Raw genomic sequence first — 13892 nt, forward strand, 5'->3', positions numbered from 1 at the left:
TGGCCCAGACCCGCAACCGCAAAAGGGACAAGCGGTAAAAAATGGATGGATGGATATTTCAAAAAAATGTTGCATGGAAAACTGTGACAGGGTATATAAAGATTCTTAAATCTAACAATTTGAAAGTAAGGCCTTAATATGTCTATAATTCGCCTAAAATCGCATGAAAGATTTTGAAAGGTCTTCAAAATCGAATAACGTTACTTTTATCCAAAACATGCATAGACTTCAGTTTTGCCTTTTTAAATGTTTACATTTTTGAGGACGTTATAACGTGACTACTGTGGTGGATTGTCCAAGGCTTAAACAGCAACAAAAGTGAATTTAGTACAATAAGTTTATTTACTCATAGTCAAAAGTGCATAATTTGGATTGTTTTGTCCCTGCAAACAAACAGCCGTCCTCCGGAGGACCCAAAAAAAGCAGTCTCTCTCGAGTCCTGGTCTCCTGGGCATTTTTATCTGTTTCTTCATGCGTCTGTCTGTTTTTCCTTGTGCATCATGATTTTGTGGTCTTCGACATGTTTGTTTTGCAACATCCTTGAATCCCTTAATCATACTTAGACAATCAAAACATTCTGTAGACAGGTTGGCACGACTTCAGATTCACTTTTGTCCCACACCCGGTCAATTCAATGGCACATAATAGAAGAGAAAAGAAATGAGCGTACATTCTTGACAGACATGAAATATAGTTCAAAGGTCAGAAATTCTACTACACTTCAAAACGGCACTAAAGCTGGTTACCTGTGCTGCCCGGTCGGAAATGATCGAGCACCACCAGCTAAAGTGCTGTGTTGTTCCAGCTTTGCACGGCAGCGGAGAAAACGTAACAAAAGCCCACAGCAACGCCAACTTACTTGCATAAGATAAGTTAGTGTAAGTTCAACTTTAAATCCAATTTTCCTTCATGTCTTTTGTACTTGTTTGCCAGCCGTGACTAGCGAGGCTTTGTGAGTAGCAATCACATGTACAAAGATTGTTGATGACTGACAAAGGGTTACTCGGTTCATTTTCAGGCATGTGAAATGTCCACAAATACGCAGAAAAGACGTCGTAAAAAATACTGGGAAAATATGGTGGTAACGATATGAGAAAAATTGAGTAACGTTACAAGAATACATTGGTGATGTTAGGAGACAAATTGAATGTTACGTGAAAAGAGTGGTAATATTATGAGGAAATTATTCAAACATACAGTGTACTCCAAAATATGATCAATTGTTTTGTGTATTTCCCTCGATTGCTGTTTACGTATTGATGCTAAGCTAACCTTGTTTTGTCTTAGCAATCTTTCTACCATTTTCAATAAATATTATGTATATGTTTATTTACAATTCTTTTTAATACCAATAAATGACATCAACTGTGATGAAATGTTTGTATGTGTGTGTTATACTGTATACTCCAAATAATATACTATGTAAAACATGCATTTAGTACAGGGGTGGGCAATTAATTTTTACCGGGGGCCGCATGAGCAACCCGAGCACTGCTGGAGGGCCACACCGACAATATTTCAATTAAATTTTGCTTAAATTATTTTTGATATACCGTAAGATAAAAAATAATAATATTTTCATTTAACCTAACTTATCTTTATACAAAAGCAGATGGCTTTTGATGGTTTTATTTTTAACACTTTCTTACACAACACTTCCTGATGATGTATATTACAATGCAAAAATTTCAATTTCTGTCACTTTATCCTGCCGCCTCTTTGTTGTGAACGTAGCACGCCTGTAAGGTGATTGGCGAAGAAGGACGAAGCGTTGCTGTTGCGTAAATGAGGAGTGAGGATAGACGTGCGTGTGGAAAGAACGAGATACGTTGAGCTGTGTTAGTATAGGTTGCTCAATAAAAGTTTAAAAAGAGCGTCAGACTTGGTGTGCACTTCTTCTGAACGCTACAATTGATGTCAGAAGTGGGATGAAATGCCTCCCAGTTCGCCTTGCCATCAAACCTGGGAGTCTTCATTGAGGGCGGAATCCCCCCATGCCAAGGTAACGTGCGGAGTTCCCCAGGGTTCGGTTCTTGGCCCTGCACTCTTTAGTATTTACATGATGCCGCTAGGTGACATCATACGCAAATACGGTGTTAGCTTTCACTGTTATGCTGATGACACCCAACTCTACATGCCCCTAAAGCTGACCAACACGCCGGATTGTAGTCAGCTGGAGGCGTGTCTTAATGAAATTAAACAATGGATGTCCGCTAACTTTTTGCAACTCAACGCTAAGAAAACGGAAATGCTGATTATCGGTCCTGCTCAACACCGACATCTATTTAATAATACCACCTTAACATTTGACAACCAAACAATTAAACAAGGCGACTCGGTAAAGAATCTGGGTATTATCTTCGACCCAACTCTCTCGTTTGAGTCACACATTAAGAGTGTTACTAAAACGGCCTTCTTTCATCTCCGTAATATCGCTAAAATCCGTTCCATTTTGTCCACAAGCGATGCTGAGATCATTATCCATGCGTTTGTTACATCTCGTCTCGATTACTGTAACGTTTTATTTTCGGGCCTCCCTATGTCTAGCATTAAAAGATTACAGTTGGTACAAAATGCGGCTGCTAGACTTTTGACAAAAACAAGAAAGTTTGATCATATTACGCCTATACTGGCTCACTTGCACTGGCTTCCTGTGCACCTAAGATGCGACTTTAAGGTGTTACTACTTACGTATAAAATACTACACGGTCAAGCTCCTGCCTATCTTGCCGATTGTATTGTACCATATGTCCCGGCAAGAAATCTGCGTTCAAAGAACTCCGGCTTATTAGTGATTCCCAGAGCCCAAAAAAAGTCTGCGGGCTATAGAGCGTTTTCTATTCGGGCTCCAATATTATGGAATGCCCTCCCGGTAAAAGTTACAGATGCTACCTCAGTAGAAGCATTTAAGTCTCATCTTAAAACTCATTTGTATACTCTAGCCTTTAAATAGACTCCCTTTTTAGACCAGTTGATCTGCCGTTTCTTTTCTTTTCTTTTCTACTCTGCTCCGGGGTGGACCGCTAGCCTGTTCATCGGATGGGGACATCTCTACGCTGCTGACCCGTCTCCGCTCGGGATGGTTCCTGCTGGCCCCACCATAGACTGGACTTTCGCTGATGTGTTGGACTTTCACAATATTATGTCAGACCCACTCGACATCCATTGCTTTCGGTCTCCCCTAGAGGGGGGGGGTTACCCACATATGCGGTCCTCTCCAAGGTTTCTCATAGTCATTCACATTGACGTCCCACTGGGGTGAGTTTTCCTTGCCCGTATGTGGGCTCTGTACCGAGGATGTCGTTGTGGCTTGTACAGCCCTTTGAGACACTTGTGATTTAGGGCTATATAAATAAACATTGATTGATTGATTGATTGATGTGTACTACAAATTAAGCACACGGCTTTACCTTTACTTGGCAGTCCATGTCTTGTTGAAAACACGCCATTCGTCATCACCTTTTCTTTTTTTAGCGTCTCGGGGATAACCGGGCGGACCGGGCATCACTTGTCGCTGTGCGCCTTCACTAACAGGACATACGCCCATAAATAACACTTTTCAAAATAAAAGCAGCACAGTTGTATTGCACGCACGACATAGATGTTTTTTAAATTTATTTTGTAATTTGTGATTGCCGCTGCGCGCACGAGCATACGTCCACACGGAAGTCATACAAATAACGTTTTTGAAAACAAAAGCAGCACCGTTGTATTGCACACTCGAAATAGATACTTTTTAAAATGTATTTTGTAATTTATGATTGGCCTCACGCGGGCCGGACAGGGACGTACAAAGGGCCGGATGCGGCCCGCAGAATGCCCAGGTCTGATTTAGTACAAGGACGGCATTGTGCATAGACACACACAGTATTTGTATTAACATGTGTTTATTCATCTATTTGTCTAGATTGTGTTATCGCCTCCTCTTGTTAGATGGTCTCTAAAAAAAAAAAAAAAAAAAAAAAAAAAAAAGATGGTCTCTGAGATTAAAAGTCTTGCAAAATGTGCTAAACTCTTGCCTAAAGGCTGTTTAAAAGAATATGTTTCCCCAAAAATCTTGGTGAAACTCCAAACGTTATGACTTTTGATTTTGTTTGACTTCATTTTGTTGTCCCTCAAAAAACGACAACAAAAGTCGTTTTTTGATGCTGTTTGTTGGCCCTGTGATGAGGTGGCGACTTATCCAGGGTGCACCCCGCCTTCCGCCCGAATGCAGCTGAGATAGGCTCCAGCACCCCCGCAACCCCAAAAGGGACAAGCGGTAGAAAATGTATGGATGGATGTATAGTTTGTTTGCGTTTGTGATTCACTCGTGGTTTCAGTTCTGTTTCAGCACCCCTGTTTTGTTGCTTTAGTTGCCATGACGGCAGATTACTCTCACCTGTCTCTGATTAGTGTTTGGGACGCTCACCTGTTCCCGGGCACTAATCAGAGCGCTATTTAATCCATCCTCTGGCCTCACTTGGCTTGGTGGTTTTGTTTGCTCCCATGCAACAAAGTTACGTTCTCGTTCACGCTCCTAGTCCGTGTTTTGAGTAGCATCCTTTTGGCTAACAATTCTTGTTTTCAGTGCAGCATATTTTTGTCTGCAGTTGAGAATAAATCATTCTTCTCACCTGCAAGCCGCTTCCTGACGTTCCTCTGCATCTTGGAAAGACGACCTCCGGCATCTCAATGCCACGGTACCGTAACATTTTGGTTGTTAAAAACTCCCAAAATGTGGAGATAAATGCTTTTGTATATTTGCCACTTTGTTGATCAAATACGGTAGTTCATCAATTACGATCTTAATTGGTTCTGTGACAGAGGTCTTAACTCAAAACATTTGAAATTAATATAATTGGCGCTTGTCCCCAACCCTAAAAAAATAACAAAAAACATCACAATTTTAACACATAACATACCTTTTAATAATTAAAAATAACTTTTTAAATAAGACACAACATACTGCAATTGAATGTATTACTAACAGATACAGTAGTTTTATGAAGTAATGTAATATAATACAGTACTTGGAGAGTGGACTTTTACAGTATCTCCTTCCTGCTGCTTCGCCGTCAAACACACCATCAGCAGCTTCTCCATATTTTTATGGATTAATGTCCGCCCATCAAATATAATTTCAACATTCTTGACTGGTGTTAGGTTCATTCGGCTTCGGTACGGCGCAGACTGACAGCCATACGCTCGAATTGCTTCTCCAATTTAACTGCACGCTCTGTCTTTTGTATTTTTATTTATTTATTCCGTTCAACTCAATAAATATCATCCACTTCTTTTTATCAGCACTGCCATTCACACTCACTTTCTTCCTTTCAATAGTTGGGAAAACAAAGTTATGTCCATTTCTATGTAAAAGCTAATGGTAAAATGTGCTTAATAATTCTGTTTGTTGTAAAGTCTGGGAACCCCTGCAACGTTTTATAGAAAGCACTTAGCTTTCTTAAAACCAACCTGTGTAAATGTTGTCTGTCGCCATTTCTACATTGACGCATCAAATATAGTGTAGTATTTACAATAACACTTTGATTGTGATCAAGACATTAAATATGGTGAGCTAACCGCTAATAATTGATGTTTTGTTAGCAACTTCTGTTAGAATAATATGTGGTAGGAAGGGATTCATATGGCCCCCTTCTTGGGTGGACCTTGTGTGAGAGTTAGGGAGCGGGGTTAATCATTTTGCAATGCAGTCTGCTGAAAATTATGGAATGCACCACTTTACATAGCAACTGACGCTGTGGTTGAACCTGGAATTGCCACAAAACATGGACTACAGGGAGGAGGTGAAACATCTGGTTGACTGGTGCAGAACCAACAACCTGGTCCTGAACGTCGACAAGACCAAGGAGATCATCGTCGACTTCAGGAGGCACCAGTCCAGCCACACTCCACTCTTTATCAACGGCACAGCAGTGGAGATCGTAAGCAGTACCAAGTTCTTGGGGGTGCAGATAACTGACAATATGACCTGGTCCCTACACACCGGAGCTCTTGTAAAAAGAGCTCAGCAGCGCATGCACTTTTTGCGTCTGATGAAAAGAGCACAGCTCCCTCCCCCCATTCTCAGCACATTCTACAGAGGCACTATAGAGAGCCTGCTGACCAACAGCATCTCTGTCTGGACTGGAGCCTGCAGTGCCTCAGACTGGAAGTCTCTCCAGAGAGTGGTGAGGACGGCAGAAAAGATCATCAGGACTCCTCTTCCTCCTACCCAGGAGATCGCAAAAAGCCGCTGCCTGACCAGGGCTCAGAAAATCTGTTGTGACTCCTCCCACCCCCACCAAGGACTGTTTTCACTGCTGGACTCTAGAAAGAGGTTCCGCAGCCTCCGTAGCAGAACCTCCAGGTTCTGTAACAGCTTCTCTCCTCAGGCCGTAAGACTCTTGAACGCATCATAAATAATCCCCTCAATTCTCTCCCAAAACGGATGAACTCGCTGGAATATAAAGACAATAAAACATACATCCGTAAACGTAGATGCATATGCAAAAGTGCAATATATTTATCTGTACAGTATTCTATTTTTTTTATATCTGCACATTATTGCTCTTTTATCCTGCACTACAACGAGCTAATGCAACAACATTTCGTTCTGATCTGTACTGTAAAGTTCAAATTTGAATGACAATAAAAAGAATTCTAAGTCTAAAACACATTTTAAGATATTCAACAATTTACTGACATCTGGTGGCTAAAGTGGATAGTAACCCCCCCCCCCCCCCCCCCCGCACCCCCCACCCCTCCCCAATTCATCACGTTCCATGTGTCAGGTAAACCGTGACGAATGGGACCATATGAATAATATCGTTGTATAACATGATGGAGGCTGCAGACATTAAAGGGTGAAGTGGAGCGGAAATAAGCTCAGTTTGCAGTACATTCCCCAAACAATTATTAGAAAATGTTTTGTTGTGACAAATAATGTTTTTCATATTTGACAATTACTGTGAAAGGCATGATTCCATTTGTCAGTACTGTAGTCACTGTAAAAGCTGTAGTTGCTCATTGTTTGCCTTCAGCTCCTTTGTGTCCTTATTAAAACACATAATGAGAATTAGCTCCAATGGAAATAGACATTGTGTGTGTGTGTGTGTGTGTGTGTGTGTGTGTGTGTGTGTGTGTGTGCGCACGCGCACGTGCAACAGTGATGCTTCACAACATACAGCAACACAATAAAAGGAAAGGTTGTGTATATATAATGTGTTTTTCCCCTCAAGGCACATCCTGCTTTTTCATCACAAGAAGGTACGTTCACCGTCTAGTCGAGAATATGCATCTGATATAATTAGACAGCAATGTAAATAAGCCTGATGAAGCCTGATCAGAGCAACATTTCTAGCTTTCCAGTTTTCGAGCTTAAAGATGATGTTTATCTTTTTTTGACTTATGAATGTTACAATGTTGGATACTCACGTCAAATCACGAGGTTCATGCATTTTGGTGTCGGATTGCATACAGTTTTAGATGCCTCTAACACTTGTTTTGTACGGAGCCCCTAAAGGGACATGGGATTTTTTTTTTTTTTAGACATGTATCTCGAGGCCACGAGAAAGTTTCTCGTGGCCTCGAGAAAGTTTCTCGTGGCCACGAGAAAGTTTCTCGTGGCCACGAGATACTTTCTCGTGGCCACGAGATACATGTCTAAAAAAAAAAAAATTCCCATGTCCCTTTAGGGGCTCCGTAGTTTCTCGTGGCCACGAGATACTTTCTCGTGGCCACGAGATACATGTCTAAAAAAAAAAAAATTCCCATGTCCCTTTAGGGGCTCCGTAGTTTTGCAATCTTTTTTTTTTTTTTTTTTTTACAGTGAGCCATTTGTGACATCACACAAAATATAGATTATTAAATTAATTATCGTAGTGCCCCACAAAAATCACATTTTCAAATGTTTTTTATGATTTATACATTTTATTGTGGCTCAACAAAATAGAGTAAAGCACCCCTGCAGTTTAAATTACACAACATTGAGTCATAATTTGAATTTAAGACATTTTAGACAATATTTCTAATAATAATTGTATTAAGAAAAAAAACGAAACCTGTTAAAACTCGTTAAAGTGTGTGTATTTATATATATATATATATATATATATATATATATATGTATGTGTGTATATATATATATATATTATGGGTGTAACGGTACACAAAAATTTCGGTTTGGTACGTACCTCGGTTTAGAGGTCACGGTTCGGTTCATTTTCGGTAGAGTAAGAAAACAACAAAATATAAATGTTTTGGTTATTTATTTACCAAATTTGTAAACAATGGCTTTATCCTTTTAACATTGGGAACACTATAATAATTTTGCCCACGTTAATCAACATTAAACTGCCTCAAGTTGTTGCTCAGATTAAATAAAATGACAAAACTTTTCCTCTGCATATGAAAAGTGCAACATTAAACAGTTTCAAGTCAACTCATCATGCTTAATTTATTACAGCATTTGGGAAGCCTGTAGTTGATTTTTATTATGTAAATGTTTTATTTTTATCAACATGTGATAGCAGGGACCCTGCCATTCAAAACTAGGCTGCTACATTACTAATGATTAATGAAACTATAGCTGAAAAATTGTAAAATAGCAATAGGAGAAACTATTAATCCCTGAACACCATGGAGTTCATGTATCAATCAATCAATCAATCAATGTTTATTTATATAGCCCTAAATCACAAGTGTCTCAAAGGGCTGTACAAGCCACAACGACATCCTCGGTACAGAGCCCACATACGGGCAAGGAAAAACTCACCCCAGTGGGACGTCGGTGAATGACTATGAGAAACCTTGGAGAGGACCGCATATGTGGGTAACCCCCCCCCCTCTAGGGGAGACCGAAAGCAACGGATGTCGAGTGGGTCTGACATAACATTGTGAAAGTCCAGTCCACAGTGGATCCAACACATCAGCGGGAGTCCAGTCCACAGCGGGGCCAACAGGAAACCATCCCGAGCGGAGACGGGTCAGCAGCGCAGAGATGTCCCCAACCGATGCACAGGCTAGTGGTCCACCCGGGGTCCCGGCTCTGGACAGCCAGCACTTCATCCATGGCCACCGGACCTATGCAACTCCCCCTCGCAAGGGACAGGGGAGAAGAGGAGAGAAGAAAAGAAACGGCAGATCAACTGGTCTAAAAAAGGGGGGGTCTATTTAAAGGCTAGATTATACAAATGAGTTTTAAGATGGGACTTAAATGCTTCTACTGAGGTAGCATCTCTAACTGTTACCGGGAGGGCATTCCAGAGTACTGGAGCCCGAATAGAAAACGCTCTATAGCCCACAGACTTTTTTTTGGCTCTGGGAATCACTAATAAGCCGGAGTTCTTTGAACGCAGATTTCTTGTCGGGACATATGGTACAATACAATCGGCGAGATAGGCTGGAGCTAAACCGTGTAATATTTTATACGTAAGTAGTAAAACCTTAAAGTCGCATCTTAAGTGCACAGGAAGCCAGTGCAAGTGAGCCAGTATAGGCGTAATATGATCAAACTTTCTTGTTTTTGTCAAAAGCCTTGCAGCCGCATTTTGTACCAACTGTAATCTTTTAATGCTAGACATAGGGAGACCCGAAAATAATACGTTACAGTAATCGAGACGAGACGTAACGAACGCATGAATAATGATCTCAGCGTCGCTAGTGGACAAGATGGAACGAATTTTAGCGATATTACGGAGATGAAAGAAGGCCGTTTTAGTAACACTCTTAATGTGTGACTCAAACGAGAGAGTTGGGTCGAAGATAATACCCAGATTCTTTACCGAGTCGCCTTGTGTAATTGTTTGGTTGTCAAATGTTAAGGTGGTATTATTAAATAGATGTTGGTGTCTAGCAGGACCGATAATCAGCATTTCCGTTTTCTTAGCGTTGAGTTGCAAAAAGTTAGCGGACATCCATTGTTTAATTTCATTAAGACACGCCTCCAGCTGACTACAGTCCGGCGTGTTGGTCAGCTTTAGGGGCATGTAGAGTTGAGTGTCATCAGCATAACAGTGAAAGCTAACACCGTACTTGCGTATGATGTCACCCAGCGGCAGCATGTAAATACTAAAGAGTGCAGGGCCAAGAACCGAACCCTGGGGAACTCCACACGTTACCTTGACATAGTCCGAGGTCACATTGTTATGGGAGACGCACTGCATCCTGTCAGTAAGATAAGAGTTAAACCAAGACAAGGCTAAGTCTGACATACCAATACGTGTTTTGATACGCTCTAATAAAATATTATGATCGACGGTATCGAAAGCGGCGCTAAGATCAAGAAGCAGCAACATAGATGACGCATCAGAATCCATCGTTAGCAATAGATCATTAGTCATTTTTGCGAGGGCTGTCTCCGTAGAGTGATTTGCCCTGAAACCGGATTGAAAAGGTTCACAGAGATTGTTAGTCACTAAGTGTTCATTTAGCTGCTGTGCAACAGTTTTTTCGAGAATTTTGGAAATAAACGGAAGGTGGGAGACCGGTCGGTAGTTTACCATGAGGTCAGGATCGAGGTTAGGTCTTTTGAGCAGAGGACGAATAACCGCTTTTTTGAATGCTAGGGGAACAGTGCCGGAGGAAAGTGATAAGTTTATAATATTTAACACTGATGGACCTAATAATACAAACAGTTCCTTGATAAGTTTCCCAGGAAGTGGGTCAAGTAAACATGTTGTTTGTTTTATCCCACTTACACGCTGTAATAATTCCTCTAATGTTATTTCATCAAAAATAGAGAGACTATTTTGGAGGGCAGTGTCCGTCGTATATACAGTCGTATTTGTGTTAATAGAGCCCAGTTGTAGCTGGGATGAGTTGTCTTTAATCTCCTTTCTAATGAGTTCAATTTTCTTATTAAAGAAATTCATAAAATCATCATGTAGGCTTAAAGGCCTACTGAAATGATGTTTTTTTTTATTCAAACGGGGATAGCAGATCCATTCTATGTGTCATACTTGATTATTTTGCGATATTGGCATATTTTTGCTGAAAGGATTTAGTAGAGAACATTGACGATAAAGTTCGCAACTTTTGGTCGCTGATAAAAAAAAAAGCCTTGCCTGTACGGGAAGTAGCGTGACGTCGCAAGTTGAAAGGCTTCTCACATTTCCCCATTGTTTACACCAGCAGCGAGAGCGATTCGGACCGAGAAAGCGACGATTACCCCATTAATTTGAGCCAGGATGAAAGATTCGTGGATGAGGAACGTGAGAGTGAAGGACGAGAGTGCAGTGCAGGACGTATCTTTTTTCGATCTGACCGTAACTTAGGTAAAAGGGTTCATTGGATTCCACACTTTCTCCTTTTTCTATTGTGGATCACGGATTTGTATTTTAAACCACCTCGGATACTATATCCTCTTGAAAATGAGAGTCGAGAACGCGAAATGGACATTCACAGTGACTTTTATCTCCACGACAATACATCGGCGAAGCACTTTAGCTACGGAGCTAACGTGATAGCATCGGGCGTAACTGCAGATAGAAACAAAATAAATAAACCCCTGACTGGAAGGATAGACAGAAGGTCAACAATACTATTAAACCATGGACCTGTAACTACACGGTTAATGCTTTCCAGCCTGGCGAAGCTTAACAATGCTGTTGCTAACGACCTCATTGAAGCTAACTTAGCTATGGGACCTCACAGAGCTATGCTAAAAACATTAGCTATCCACCTATGCCAGCCAGCCCTCATCTGCTCATCAACACCCGTGCTCACCTGCGTTCCAGCGATCGACGGAGCGACAAAGGACTTCACCCGATCATAGATGCGGTCAGCGGCTAGCGTCGGATAGCGCATCTGCTATCCTCAAAGTCCTCCTGTTTGTGTTGCTGCTGCACCGATCCCACCTACAGCTTTCTTCTTTGCAGTCTTCATTGTTCATTAAACAAATTGCAAAAGATTCACCAACACAGATGTCCAGAATACTGTGGAATTTTGGGATGAAAACAGAGCTTTTTGTATTGGATACTTCCGTTTCAACCATCGACGTCACACGCATACGTCATCATACATAGACGTTTTCAACCGGAAGTTTCGCGGGAAATTTAAAATTTCACTTTATAAGTTAACCCGGCCGTATTGGCATGTGTTGCAATGTTAACATTTCATCATTGATATATAAACTATCAGACTGTGTGGTCGGTAGTAGTGGGTTTCAGTAGGCCTTTAATGATGCAGTTACAATATTATATCAACTATCAGAGACAGAAACGCTTCATTTAACGTAATGTCCTTTTTTGCTGCTTCAACACAGAAAAAAGTAAAGTGAAATAACAGACAGACAGGGCTTTGCTGTCCGTAACAAACACACACCGCAAAATGAGCTAACATTACGCTAAAAGCTAATTAGCCTTCACCTCAAGCCAGGACTGCGAGCAAGCTGAGCTGCCATTTAAGTTTGTAGAACATCAACAGGCTCATAGTGATTTTACTGGGAAGTGTTTATTATAATTTGGGGAGAGTCCGCTGCATTATGCTTACCGGCTAAATACCTACTTGCTCATGACGACGCTGGCGCTCTGACTCCATGCGCTCTGAATACGCACTGCTGATTGGCTGTTACCGCTCTGTGTGGGTGGTACAATGCTGGGTGCTGTGTACTGACAGAGACAGGCAGAACGGAGTGGAGCAGCTTGTTAAGACTTTAGCTTTACTCGTTCGGTACACCCCGAACCGAACCGAAACCCCGTACCGAAACGGTTCAATACAAATACACGTACTGTTACACCCCTAATATATGTATATATATATACGGTATGTATGCATGTATATACATACATACAGTGGCGGGCTACGCGTTTCCCACCTAGGCCTTCATTAACGTCCGACTTCAATGATTACCTCTCAAAATACCATAATTTATGTCACCACATGACCATTGCTGGGGCGGTAGAGCTCGGTTGGTAGAGTGGCCGTGCCAGCAACATGAGGGTTCCAGGTTTGATCCCTGCTTCCACCCTCCTAGTCACTGCTGTTGAGTCCTTGGGCAAGACACTTTACCCACTGCTCCCAGTGTCACCCACACTGGTTTAAATGTAACTTAGATATTGGGTTTCACTCTGTAAAGCGCTTTGAGTCACTAGAGAAAATCGCTATATAAATATAATTCACTAATTCACACAATAAATACTATACAGAAACACATTTACGCCCTACTGGGCATTGTACAAAACGGGTTATTTTCTGGCGCATTTAAAAATCAATAAACCCGCAATAACAATTAAAACATATCTTATGTGGTACTGTCAAAATTAAAATGGCAAAAAACATATCAAACGTGAAAAAATAAAGAAATAAAATATCTGAACTCACATTTCATCGACAGCTGAGCTAGCTTCCGGGGTTGGCCGAGATGGTCTCACAAGATGTAGTTTCTCTTTAAATATCCTTCTTGAAAATGGCCTTGCAAATACATGTGTTGTCTTGTCTAATCATAAAAGATGCATACGAGGCGTGTTGGCTGACTTCTTAAAGTTTACTCCACAGCGTGCTCATCGGTAACATCAAGCTGCCGGCATGTCTACATTAAACAACTTAAACGGGGCTGCTGCGCATGCACTTCACTACTTTGGCATGCTGGGTAATTGAGTTCTTATGTTACCTAGCTCATAACCTCACTATATATCTGCTTTAGGCCATCTAGAAGGCCTTACTGACAACTTGTGATCTGATTGGCTATCGCAACGGTCTGTCAAATGTTTTGTGTTCGTTCACTGACAGTATATAGACGCCTGCATTGTTGATTCTGAAGGCCTCTGGCAGATTTCGAACAGCATGGCAACATAAGCTAGCTAAATTCTGATTGGATAAAAAACTCTGAAACTTAAAAACAACAGCGCTGGAAGGAGTATAATATGACATGAAGAGAATATGAATACTTTTAGATATTTAGGGAAAGTAAA

At 41.2% G+C, this 13892-nt stretch overlaps 1 long non-coding RNA gene across 1 annotated transcript in view; it reads left to right on the forward strand.

The window, feature by feature from the left end:
* Positions 1 to 4499: 4499 nt before the first annotated feature.
* The window catches only part of LOC133630746 (uncharacterized), a 31665-nt gene continuing 22272 nt past the window's right edge, over positions 4500 to 13892 (forward strand). Inside the window, exon 1 of the long non-coding RNA XR_009821334.1 lies at positions 4500 to 4682. This is a non-coding gene — a long non-coding RNA (uncharacterized LOC133630746). The remainder of the gene's footprint in view (positions 4683 to 13892) is intronic.

Source organism: Entelurus aequoreus, linkage group LG16, assembly GCF_033978785.1.
Source record: "Entelurus aequoreus isolate RoL-2023_Sb linkage group LG16, RoL_Eaeq_v1.1, whole genome shotgun sequence".
NCBI lineage: Eukaryota > Metazoa > Chordata > Actinopteri > Syngnathiformes > Syngnathidae > Entelurus > Entelurus aequoreus.